The sequence below is a fragment of the Planococcus citri genome, chromosome 4, assembly GCF_950023065.1.
Source record: "Planococcus citri chromosome 4, ihPlaCitr1.1, whole genome shotgun sequence".
NCBI classification, from domain to species: Eukaryota; Metazoa; Arthropoda; class Insecta; order Hemiptera; family Pseudococcidae; genus Planococcus; species Planococcus citri.
The window spans coordinates 27,404,666-27,418,225 of record NC_088680.1 but is presented as its reverse complement, the minus strand read 5'-3'; the positions used below and the strand labels follow the sequence as shown (position 1 = coordinate 27,418,225).

The 13,560-nt window shown below is 31.1% G+C and overlaps 1 protein-coding gene across 2 annotated transcripts in view; it reads right to left on the bottom strand.

Annotated features, from left to right (window-relative positions):
* Window positions 1-13,560, bottom strand: part of uif (sushi, von Willebrand factor type A, EGF and pentraxin domain-containing protein uif) — a 106,613-nt gene that overhangs the window by 42,564 nt on the left and 50,489 nt on the right. The gene's annotated exons all lie outside the window — the stretch shown is intronic.

Below are 13,560 nucleotides of genomic sequence, written 5' to 3'. Positions count from 1 at the left end.
TTAAGGATTTGGAATCATTAGACGAGTCTATCTTGCACCCTCCCCCTTTTCGAACCTTCGATCTCAGCAAAATTATAAGAATCTTCGATTTTACCCTGCTTACTCATAATTGGCTACATTTTTCCAAATTAGAAAATAATTACACGAGTAGGAGATAATCGAAGATTTCTAATTTCGCTGAAATTGAAATTTATGATACATTTCATGTTGAAATTGAGTCTGAATATGAATTTTAGCTCTGTAGGGTCATGTGGTGGGGTGTTCCAAAATTTGTTTGATTCAGTAGTGGTGATTTTGATGATCATTTATAGAATTCAATTTTCAATTTAGTAAAGAATTTTCTGTGGTGATTTCAAATGTTTTTTCTCACGATTTCAAATCAATTTCTTTGCAAAAAAAAAGTGAATGTTATAATCTCAATCTAGTAATTAAAAACACCCCCCCCCCCAAAAAAAAAGAGTTTATTAGAATTAAATTTAATAAAAATGTTGGTAGTGATATAAAATTATAACACTTATAACTAATGAATTTAACTCAGTACGATCAACAATTTGACTTATTTAGAATGAACAAATTTATATAGATCACGTTAACAACCGAATGCTTACAGAGAATGAACTCTTTTTACTATGACCACATTAACTGTTACTATTAACACATTCACAATTGAGGACTTAAGAAGTGTCGACCCAACCTAAGCACTGATGGTACATCTTCCAGCATCCCGGTATGAGATACCTGGAAGCTGGTAGATGTCCCAGTGTTACCAACGTTGACTCTCCGTATTACTCCGGATAAGTACATAGGCATGGTAGTATATCACAATTTGTAATATGGATTCTTTTTATCATTTTTTTTTTTTTTTTTTTTTTTTTAGTAAATTTCCCAGTGGTAATTTTAAATTTTACCCATTTAGAAATTTAGTTCAATTTTTTTACGAATTCAAATGAATTTTTTTGAGATTTAGTAATGTTCTTGTTTTTGCCAATTTTAGATTGTTTTTTTTTCGCTATCAATATTTTAAATTGAGCTGAACACACTGTTACAGCTGGCGCAGCTGTCTAGTTTTTGAATTTACCTTGCAATCGTCAAAATATCATGACAATGGTCTAGCTGAGGAAAAGGAAGACCTCAAGGTAACACTGTTGAAATTATATAACGATTTGATAACATGTTCTGTGTGTAAAATGCAATTCCATAAACCATATCGGTAAGTATGGTTTAAATCAGGGTCAAGCAAGGGCATGGTTGTTAAAATAGAAAGCTTATTCTCCCTCTCTATTAAAAAAAAAAAAAAAAAAAAAAACGATCATTTTGAACTACCTACATATAAATTTTAAAATTTACGAGAAAAGTTGTAACAGATGAAAAAAATTTCAAAATGAAAAAAAAACGAAGCGTGAAAAATCGTATAGCCTAAAATTAGATCATCAACTCGACAATCTGGTAATCATACATTTTCAAGCAATCGAGAACTTATTCAATTCAAGCCATCTTATTACGAAATAATTCGGTAAAGATTAATTTGCGAATCACGACTTTAAATTTAAGTATAAGTGCACTTGTTAAATTTAAACATGACGGCGATCATTCATCTCCATTCTCCAAACCGTCGTCGCTGTTTCGCAACACCGCTCATTCACCAGTTCCCAAACACCGAACAGTTATGTCAATATGAGAACGTAATTTGAAAAATCTCAGCCTAATTCGTTTGAAAAAAATTGCATTCGACTTGTCATCTTAATACGAACTCGTTACAATCTTGAGAATAACTCAAAATAAGCTCTAGAGGTCTATAGGTACATCAACAATAGTCAATAATGTACTTATATAGGTAGGCAGACGTTCATTTGTACACACGATATTAAGTCAAATTTTTGATAAATTCACATTTCACTGTATAAAAACCGATTATACAGTCGTCGTACTCAAGGAGTAATAAATCATTCGTTAAATTTGTTATGCTTGAAGAAATTACTACAATCGTATAAATTCGCCTCGAAAACGTTTCGAAGAGATATATACATAGGTAAGGTACTGGAGTATTAGCAAATACATAATATAGATAATAAGTTACATAATGAAATAATGGACAATATCCTTAATTATACTTTAAAGGACGGTCATAATATTGACTCAGATGAGCGCATCGCCTTCTAAATTAAGGTAAATATAAAGTACCTACTCGTACAATTTGTTAATAGGCTTCTAAATTTTTTCATTTTTACAAAAACAATGGTATTTATTCTCTTCAATTTATGGTTGGTAATTTGTTGAATCTATACAGGTGCTTGGTCTTGATGAGTGGGTACATTATTTAATACAGGCAACGTTACTTTACTGTTTACTTTATACAAGGTGTCTATTATCGGAAGTTTGTCGTATTTTTAATTCAACCAGATCCTACAACCCTACAATAATAGATAGAACAGAAAGTCGTCAGGACTTGAAGGGACAGCATTTTAAACAATTTTATGGCAATAATTTCAATTATTTTCAAATTTAAGACAATTTATATGAGACAAGCGTTTGATGAAACACCCTGTATAACGTAGTATAACACAAGATGAGCAGGTTAAATACTCGGAAGGTATGTTACTTTTTAACGCTTCATGATTTCACCTTAAAATAATGCTGGCCAAAGCCATCAACCAAGTACACATATTTCTCCTCTGTAATCATCTACACATTTTCTCTCTATTCTCACACAACTACGATCAACTCAACAGAATTAAAATTCTAATCACCAATCAACATCAACTACGGATGAATCAGATTCAGAAAACGGGGATGTTTCTTCTAAAGCTTTTGCCTTTTGTAGTGTTTTTCAACAGACTGTAAGTAATGCAAAATAGTCAAAGTCTATCTTTCTGCCAAAAATAGCTAAAAATCTCACCTTTTGTCAATTTCCCCTTCGTAAAAATTATACCAAAAAATCCCGCTTTTTTACCAAAAAAACTGATTTCTCCTATTTTCAACGAAGACTTCGAAAAAGTACCATTTTTTGACCAATGATTGCCAAAAAATAGTGCTTTTCCCCAAAAATCCGCAGTCTTGCTGTTTGCTAAAAATTGTCAAAATTCAAGGTTTTTTGCAAAAAAATCTGAAAAGTTTTATTTTTTTCCAAAAGTTGACAAAAAGTTTTCTCTATTGTTGAAAATATGTACTAGCTTTTTCGTAATCGAAAAGTCTCGATTTTTTACGTAAATTGCCATAAGTCGCAAAATGAAAAATCTTATTTTTCGAAAAAAATTGTGAAAAAATGTACCCAATTTCTTATTTATAAAAATTTCTGATTTTTACTAAAATTATCAAATTTTTATTTAAAAATTTTTCTTCTTCAAAATTATTTAAATGCCCGGCTTACAAGGGAACCTCTTGAGGTGTCACGCTCCGATTTGAACGGGACCGCGATTTTTGGAAAAAGCATAGTCTAAAACCCCCAAAACCAAATTTTCAGCTGCCCAAGTTCATTTTTCGATTTTTGGCGAATTTTTGAAAATTCAAAATTGACTGTTTTTGGCGATTTATCCTTTTTTCAAAAAAAGTACGTACTTGATCAATAAAAATGGTCAAAATAAGTCCCAAAACTAATATTAATAACCGAAATCCAAATTTCACAATTACCAGCCATTCTGGAGCCTCCAGCGCGATTTTTCAATTCCTCCAGAATTTTGAATTTGCTCGAGAGGGCGTGAATATGAAGTTGGGGGCAGCTAAAAATCGAGTTGTATATTACACTCAACCTCTTTAACGAGTTTATCCACATTTGAGCCGATTTTGAGAGTGACACCTCAAATGTGGCTTTTTGACTAGCTTTTTTCAAAATTAAAAAATCAAAAAAATCAAAAGTTTCCCGTTTGTGTGGAAATTTTTGATATTCATGCGAATCGCTGTATTTTGTCCAAAACTAACCTCCCAAATCCAAATTTCACAATTTCCAGCCATTCTGGAACCTCCAGCGCGATTTTTCAATTTCTCCAGAATTTTGAATTTGCTCCAGAAGGCGTGAATATGCAGTTGGTCAGCTAAAAATCGAGTTGTGTATTATACTCGACCCGTTTAACAAGTTTATCTACATTTGAGTCGATTTTGGGAGTGACACCTCAAGAGTGGTTTTTTGACAAGCTTTTTTCAAAATTAAAAAATCCAAAAAATCAAAAGATGACCGTTTGTGAGGAAATTTTTGAAATTTGCGCGAATCGCTGTATTTCTTCAAGAACTAACCTCCGGAGCGCAAATTCTACTATTTTCAGCCGTTTTGGAGTGAGAGTGACACCTCAAAAAACCACTTTTGAATGTGACACCTCAAGAGGTTCCCTTGTTAGGTATTTGTCAGAAATTGTCAATTTCTTCTTGCCAATAATTCTCAGAAAAGTTCTTCTTTTTGCTAAAATTGTCATAATTCTACTTTTTGCTAAAAATTAATTTTCAAAAGTCAAAACTAAAATATTCAAAAACTCATCATTGAAATTCTAAAATTTTGGATCAAAAGAAATTATGTAGGTAAACAATTTTTTTTCAAACATTGTTTATTTACCTCTCGAACCCCGAATTTTTGAAAGCTTTTGTCCTTGCTTCGGGCCAATTCTCATCTCTAAACTATAAAAAAATCCCAGTTTGAAGCTTCCATAAATTCAAAAATAAAAATAAAAATTTAGTAAGTAATATAATCTGGATTATTAATCGATCAGAACTCCGTAACGAATGAAACAGATCTTCAAAATCTCATCGATACTACAATTAAAACTTCACGTCGATTGAAAGCTCTTGGCAAACCTGAATAAGAGCATACCTCCCATTACCCATCGTGATGTTCTTACATGGCAAACAAATATTTCCAAAATTGGTTATTATTATACCAGATCTGAAGAATTATAAAACACTTAGTCATTTATGTAAGGTTGGGTGATAAACAGATGTCAGTTGACATTTACTTTCTATAGAAAGGTTGTCCAGATTGCCATATTCGACATGCTGTTTCATCCAGGTACCTACTCATTTCGGTACGATTCACGTTAAATTCAATTTTACAAGTCATCTCTTCTCAATAGCAAACTGTTTTTTGTAAAGAATATCAACGAGAATTCTCGTAAAAATCGTAAAAAAAATGTCGCAGTTTTTTCTCACTAGATAGGTATATTTTATCTAAGTTTATAACAGTCTCATTTTTTTGTGAGCCGGAATTTCTGAATAGAAGTTGAAGTTGACATACTTCCGCAATCATTACGTAAGTATAGGCATAAACGAAAAGAAAAAAAAATCGTTTAATAGAGGCCTTATTTTGAAAACTTCTGATTGAATTCATCGTAGTATAGGTTAGGTGCCTGTACTCAAAAAAAGAAACACCTTATGAGACACGACATTCAATGCGATAAGTCTTGAGTAAGCTTGTGTTAGAATTCGTTTAATTAAGCTCACCATACGAGAAATACAGGCTACTATAAGGTTGCCTACTTGGATTGAAATTAAATCACGAAAATTTTATACAGAAAAATAAAACAGATGCGCTTATTAAGATTAACATATAAGTAGCTACCTAACGTAAGTCGGTATAGAACAGATGAACTCATTTTAACAACGTGACTGCATAAAATGCATACAACACTATAGCTAGGTAACGAAAATGTATAAAAGATACAACATAATTGAAAAAGAATAAAAAAAAACATAAGAGTATTATGTAATTTAAAACGATTACGTTATTATAAGATGTGTCTGAATTTGGATCAGAAAAGGTGCCTTAAATTTATTTTTCTTTTCATAACAACCGCAATTTAAAAAATAAAAGGAAGGAATCAAAAACTAAAGGAAAAAATTAGATATGTACAATGATACACTCGTAAAATTATAGGCTCATTTGCCATCAGTTTTTAGTTATATTCATCATTCGTGGCGTATACCTACAATAAGCAATATGTCTTGTCAAAAACTAATATGTACCTATCTGCCGCTCTATATTAGAATTATTAGAATGTTATAATTTCATCATTTAGTATTAGGATGGAAGGAGGAGGTGGCCATCAGTTAAATTACTATGTACTTATTGTAAAAAGTTAGTATTTATATTGTAGTTTTTTGTAACGAGCTTCAATATAGGTAGTTGTACGTGAACGGATTTCACATGAATGAGTAGGTTACATTACATGCACAAAAAATATAAGTAGATATTAGTTAGAAATGAAGAAAAAGGAAGGGGACGAATTAAAGTAGTTATATCATGTTATAATATAAATATAACCTAAGCAGTATACCTAGATGTAAGTTTAAATATTGAATCAGTTTCATACGTTTTAAAAAATCCAGTTTTGTAATCCTTGAACTTGTAATTACAAAAGATGAGACACATAATTTCATTTTACGTGTGTAACTCTTAACTCTCGACTTGTTGGAAAGGTTTATCCACATTCGAGCCGATATCCAAGAATGTTTTTTTCAATTTGAATACATATTACCTACGTATTAAGAGAAAAATTCAAAAAACTCGACATTTTTCTATTCGCGTGGAGAAATTTTGAAATTCTGGAGAAATAGAGAATCGCGCTGGAGACACCAGAACGGATCAGAATAGCGAAATTTTCAAATTTCAAACATTTCTCTTCGAACAGAAACTTTTGATTTTTTTAAAATTTTCTTCTAATGAAAAATAGGTAACTGAGTACGAGACTAGAAACGTTCTCAAACTGAAAAAAGTTAGGAATTCATACTAAATTCTCAGAAGACTTTCATTTGAGTTTAAAAACACTCTTGGAAAATTTTTTAGTTACGGAGGTGCCCTTGGAGGGGAGATATGGGTTCTCAAAGAAGGGGTATTTTCGAAAAAATATAGATTTTTCACTCTAGACCCTACCTAACCTTTGTGTTTTAAAAAAATTTTCTTCTTATTAAATATTGCACATTAAATGAATATATCATTCTTAAAACCGGACGAATATTTTGGAACTCATGGGGCCAATTTTTTGGTCATTACTGTCAATTTAAATATTACTTCTCGAACTGGGAAATATTTCAAAATGCAGTGACTAGTGATGCTTATTTGATTCTTTTGATTTTTTTCCCATAGGAAGCCACAAAACACGATTCTTACCTGCTCAAATTAATTTCCACGTCTTGTGGAAAAATTTTTAAAGTTCTGGAAAAATGAAAAATCACACCAGAGGCTTCAGAATGGCTTGAAAGAATGAAATGCGGATTGGAAGAAGGTGGTGGTCCCAGACAAGATACATACAACCATTTGAACAAATTTTAAAAATTCACCTTCGAACAGAAAAATTATGATTTTTTCCATAATGGTGGTCATATAAAAGTACTGGATGTGTCCACCTGAAAATCGGCTTAAACGTGGATAAATCTATAAAACAACTCTAACACTTCCACGCTTTCTAGAGAAATTTTTAAATTCTAGAGCGGTTCCAAATTGTGAAGTTTGGATGGGGGGGGGGTTGGTTTTAAACAAGATACAGCCATTCGTACAAATTTGAAAAATTTTCCAAACGAACAGAAAATTTTGGTTCTTTCTATTTTAGTCAAAAAAACATACTTGCAGAGAATTGTTCGCCTGGAAAATGGCTCAAATGTGGATAAACCCTTTCAACAAGATAAGAATAAGTCACAACTCAATTTTTAGCTGCCCACATTAATTTTCATGTATTCTGGAGAAATCAAGAATTGCCTAAGAGGCTCCAGAATGACCAAAAATGGCGAAATTCGGTTCAGGGAAGTTGATAATAATATAGTTTCTGGACTAATTTTCATCATTTTTAACTGAATACTCGAGTATGCATTTAAAAGGGGAAAAACTTACCAAAGAAGTAAATTTCTGAAAATGCTTAATTTTGAATAATTCAAAACGAAAATCAACCCCTTTCACACACTCGATGAAATGAACTTGACACAAAAAACCAAAATTCGAAAATATTCAAAAAATTAACGAATTTTAATTTTTTTTGCCATCAGTGTCATTTTTATCAATTTTTTCATGAAATACGTTAGGAAAAGGTCAAAATAAGACAACTGAATAAATTTTAACTTTTTTTGATGTTTGGAATTAAAAATTGAAAATTTTCGAATTTTGATTTTTTTGTGATGAGTTCATTTCATTGCAAGAAAGGGGGGTTTCAACTTTTTTAATGGATATGTAAAAATAGGGGTCAAATGGGTCAACTTCACCAATCAAAATTTTTTTTCATGTTTTAAATCAAAAAATCGCATTTTTTCGCAAACATTCACTTCTTTTAAATCGACTTCACGACATAATGCCATCCTAATTTTTTAATATGTTGTTCAGCATTGAAAGTTGTCCATAATATATTTTTTTCAGAATTTTTGAGAGTCGGAACGATATGAAAACTACGTTTTGAAACTTTTCGAGCTAATTTTTCGTACGAAAAAAAGTGGCAACACTGATTTTTATGATATCACCAAAAATAAGCCTTTCAAAACCCCTAACTATTGGAAAAAGTTCCATTTTGGTAAGTATCGCGATTATCGAGTAATCCACTGCTGAAATGGATGATAATTCAAGTTCACTGAAAACTTTAATTGACACCCCCTAGCAGCCTTTAAAAAAGGCTAGAGGGCTGCGATTTGCGCCATTGGTCATCCCTTCGGAAGGTCTTTCCACAAGAAAATTTTCAAAAAAATCATCGACCCCCCCCCCCTTACCACTTCTTGGTCGAATTGTCGTGGAATGACCTTGTAGCTAAGATGTGGCTAGAAATAATGCACGTATCAATAGATTTTTCGGACTGTTTTTAAAAATTCAAACCTTTAAAAGTTTATAAATTACAGTTACCTTATAAATCGTTATAAGTGCGTATATCTACCAGTAAAATGAAAAGCGGAAACCTCAAATAAAAAAACAAATCCTAGCATAACTATGTATAGGTAATTATTCCATACAGAAAATGACGATAAAAAACTCACAGCGAAAAAAAAAATGAAACAATCATCATCAGACAGATTATTTTTTATTTTCACTTAACGTGCACTATGAAACCAGAGTCTATTAATAATTTTTTTTCAAAGAAGAACTAAAGAATTTGCTTATTTTTCCAGACAATACAACGACCAGAATAATGACTACCTACACGCGGTCGTAAAAACTTGGAAAAAAACTACCTCTCAAAAGAACCGCTAAAATAGTAAAAATGTAACAATAAGTTCGCCGATAGGATTAGCTTCTTTGAAGTGTACTCTAAGCGCCATACAAAGTTTCTTGACAATGAATTGAAAAGTACGTTCCGATAACCTATGATCACGTCTTTTCAAGGTCGCCGATTTTTTTCACTTTGCATTTTTCTTGTAAATTATCAGAAGTTAACATGGAGCACGTTTGTTGTATGTACTATTCTCTTATAACTAGTAGCCTACCATGCCAATCTCATAGTACCTATGTTTAAGTAGGTAGCTCATACATTTCTCTCTATCCTTTCGTGTTTCATTTCATTGCAATATAGTACGTGTGGTGTGGATGTTGTAGGTATAATTTTTTCTGGCGCTGAAGAAAAACACGAGTGAAAATACATCGTATCAAAATGTATTATCAAGGCTAAAAAAAAAAAACAGGCGAAATGGAAAAGTGACTAGAGTGCGTACCGCGTAGTTTGGTAAGTGATTTATACCTACTCGAGTAATATAGGTAATGTAGGCCAGAAAAAAAGTATACCCATGTACTTGGGAAGTTGTAAAGTGTATAATTTTTAATACACTCTCGTTAGAGATAGAGTTTGTCAATAAGCAAGGTATTAAATCAACACATTGAAATGAAACTGATCTAGAATTTGATTCCATGAACTTACGCAATTCGTTCATATACTTATTTACGTAGGAATAAATTTCAACCTGTAAAGTGGTCGCTACTTGACCAATTTCATAATAATAAGTATATCAGCTATACATACTCGTATGAAGAAGGAGAGTTTCCAGATTAGTTGGTCATACTCATACGAGTATGAAATAGAATATGCGGAAATTTACAATATTATATTGTAAATAAATGCACTCGAGTCGGATAATTTGGTGGGAACTGGAATCACCTACATCACAGACGTACTGAGTATGAGGTGATTATACACATAGGTACCTATATCGTATGGTGTACCTTTACTTATGTTCTCGATGAACTGTAGCAAACAAGACGAGTCATAATAATTGTTTGCACAAAAGCGAGCATAGGTATTATTTCAATGGAAGAAAACGACAGTCTGAGAAAAATACAATCCAATTATTTCAAAATTTTGAAATATAATGCAAGTAAAAATTCCCTGTTCTCATACCTTATTTCTATAAATACACCTGCGATGAAAATGAGATTTCGTTACGTTTCAACTTACGATATCGATATTGCATTTTAGAACGTTGAAAGAAAAATTACTTACTAAGTGTACTTAATGTACAAAAAATGAGCAAATTGAAAAGTGAAGCTAAAAATATGAAATCGTTAAAAAAAAATATGAGACGAGGAAATGAACACGGTTTGCACCAGAGATGGAAAAACTAATTGAATAAAGGTTTAGTTTTCAGTACTTTTGGAAAATTTCGTCTTGATTTATAGCTACTTCTGGTAATTTTTAGCGATTTCAATGAATTTTTTCAAAAGTATTTCATAATAAGTATCATTACCTACACGTTTTAAACGTAAAAATTAAATGTCCTCCTGGCCTTCTATCCAAACTTTTCGTTACACTGACTTTTGAAAAAAAAATCGTTAGATTTTTTGAAATTATGCCAAACTTTTAAAAACTTGAAAGAAACTCGATCAATTTTTAGAGACGAATTGATTTTTGAAAACGGAGAAAAATCGTTGGTTTTCTGACGTTATGCCAGCCTTTAAAAAACTTGGAAGAAAACTGATCAATCGGTGAGAGATTGACTTCAAAAAACTTTGAAAAAAAAATTGTTGACTTTCTGAAATTATGACAGATTTTTTGATGGGAAAAATCAAAAAATTATCAACATTTTACCTATCCATGGTATCTCAAGATTTTTTTTTTGGAAAAATCACTACCTTTTTACTACCCCTTTTCAACCAAATTTTCAGAGAGCTCGCCACTCGATCCCTCCCTCCCCACATACACAAAAAAATGAAAGGGTGTCCATTATTTTTGGCAAGTCATTTTCCCTAATTTTTTCAGGTTTTACAGGCAATTTTTCTTCTTACCACATACTTTAATTCAAAGAAAAAATTGCTGTATGGGATGGGGTAATTTTTTTTATAAGTTTCTCTTCAAACAGAGTTGTTTTGGCTTTTAAAATTTTAGAATTTGAATGATGTTTTTTAAACGATATTTTTTTGTGAGAAGTTTATTTTTTGGCTTTGAAACTTGATTTCTTAAAAGGAATTTCCATCTTGATTTTGAAAAAGAAAAGAAAACAAGTCCGAGCTAAGCGAGGGCAAAAGCTTTCAAAAATTTGTGTCTCGAGAAGTAAAAAATAACAGGCCCATATCCAAAATTTGCAATTGATCATTTTTTAAAAATTCCACGGATTTTTCATGAAAATTACGAAATTCTTCGACTTTTCCAGACCGACCAAATTCCCTGACTTTTTCAGGTTTTCTAAGAGAATGGACACCCTGATCAACAAAGTCAAATTTTTCACAAGAAAATTTTCAAAAAAATTGAAATTGGAAGAAAAATTGTACCGGTTAGGTACAAAGTATTTTTTCATTTCAATCAAAATTATTTAAAAAAAAACAGAATTCACTACTTTTTTATTACTTTCACTACCCATTTTTAAAATCACTACTTCTTTACTACTTTGACTACTGCTATCAAACTTTCAAAAATGTCTCTGATACTCGTATTTTATCAGACTTTTTCAAATTTGGAATTCTGAAAATGAGTTACCTAACTTGAAGCAAAAAGCATATCCATTGATTCAAAACTCTACTTAGAGAAGAGACTTTACATCCATTTTTTAATGAATTTTTGTCAAGTGTTAGTTTTACTACTTAATTTTCAGTGATTTTAATGTATTTTGATGTGTTTTTTAGATCTTTTAAACACGTTTTTTAATTTTTTTCACGAATTTTTGATAAATTGTACAAAATTTTTACCCTTTTACGATGATTTTCATCAATTTTATCGATTTAATTTTTTTTGAGAGTTTTTAGATCAATATTTGTCACAAAATTGAACAATATCTATTGATTACAAATTTTTGAGAGAAAATTTTTTTTAAAAACCCATATTTTTCTTTTATACTTATAGGTAGTTTTAGGATTTTGTTTATTTTCTTTATTTGAAATTATCCTCACTTCAACCTTTTAGGTTATTTCGTGAGTTCAAAAATACATAATTTAAACTATAAATTTATACAATTTTGTTTTTAAAAGATGTTAGAGGCATTTTAATAGAAGTTTCAGTGTAGATTTGACTTTTTGTTCAGAACAATCGATTCTTTGGGGTTTCTTGGTTTAGGTTATTGATTTTCAACACCTATGTTTGAGCCAGGGCTCACATTTTCCTCTTCAGAAACACCTACGAGGTACTCGTATGAGTTTTTTCGGGATAACTTTCAACTTATAATGAAGGTGCCTACCTATAATTTCGTTATAAAATCTTCCGACAATTTTTACAGGAAATAATTTTTGGGAAATTTGTCCATTTTATGGAGTTGGCTAAAAAATTGTCCAAATTTTTGCAAAATGTCAAAGAAGTTTCAAAAAAATAGGCTCTATATTCAGAGTCGTGAAAAAAATTAAAAAACTCACAATGGAAGTACGTACCTATTTCAACTGGCACAAAAATTTCTGAACCGTACAAAGGAGAATCAAAGGAGGGACTCCAAATAACACCACCTTTAAAAATTTGAAATTTCAGTGGCGAAAATTACTCGATTTCAATTTTTGACGAATTTTTAAAAATTCAAGTTCAGCCCATTTTCACGAAAAAAATCAAAATTTTATAAAATTGACGTCGGGGTCGATCATTGATTGAAAAAGTCGCAAATATGGCAAATCAGAGTTTATAGACACTGAATTTCATCTCCAATCCATTTTATAGCATTTTTTTTTTTTTCAGAACTGCAGATTATGAAAATCCACTGGAGGTTTCAGAACGGTTCAAAACCATCACAAATCGACTCGGAAAATTAAAAATAAGACATAAACCAAATTTCAGACTTATTATGATAATTTTGTCGAAATTTTGATTTTTTGTGAGAAATGAGAACTAAAATTCACCAAAAGTCCAAAAATAGATGTCAGCACTTGAAGTTTTTTTCTGGGGGTGTATTCTGAGATCTTATTTCAATTATGTACTTCTAGTTCCAGTCCCGTTCAGAAATTTTTGTGCCTGGTTGGTACACTTCTTTTTTCAGCGTTTCAGTGTCCGATTTTTCATCCCTATTTATCTTATTACTTATCAGATTTGGAAACATTAAACCTTTAAATTGCAAACAATTTCATCACATTCGTAATTTTTATACTTCATTTTCATTTACATTCAACTTTACAGCATTACACGATTTTTCCAAACGAATCGATTCAATTTTTCACTGTATTTTTGTACCTACAACATTCTTTTTTTAATCCCTCAATCTTGAAAAAAAATCAAC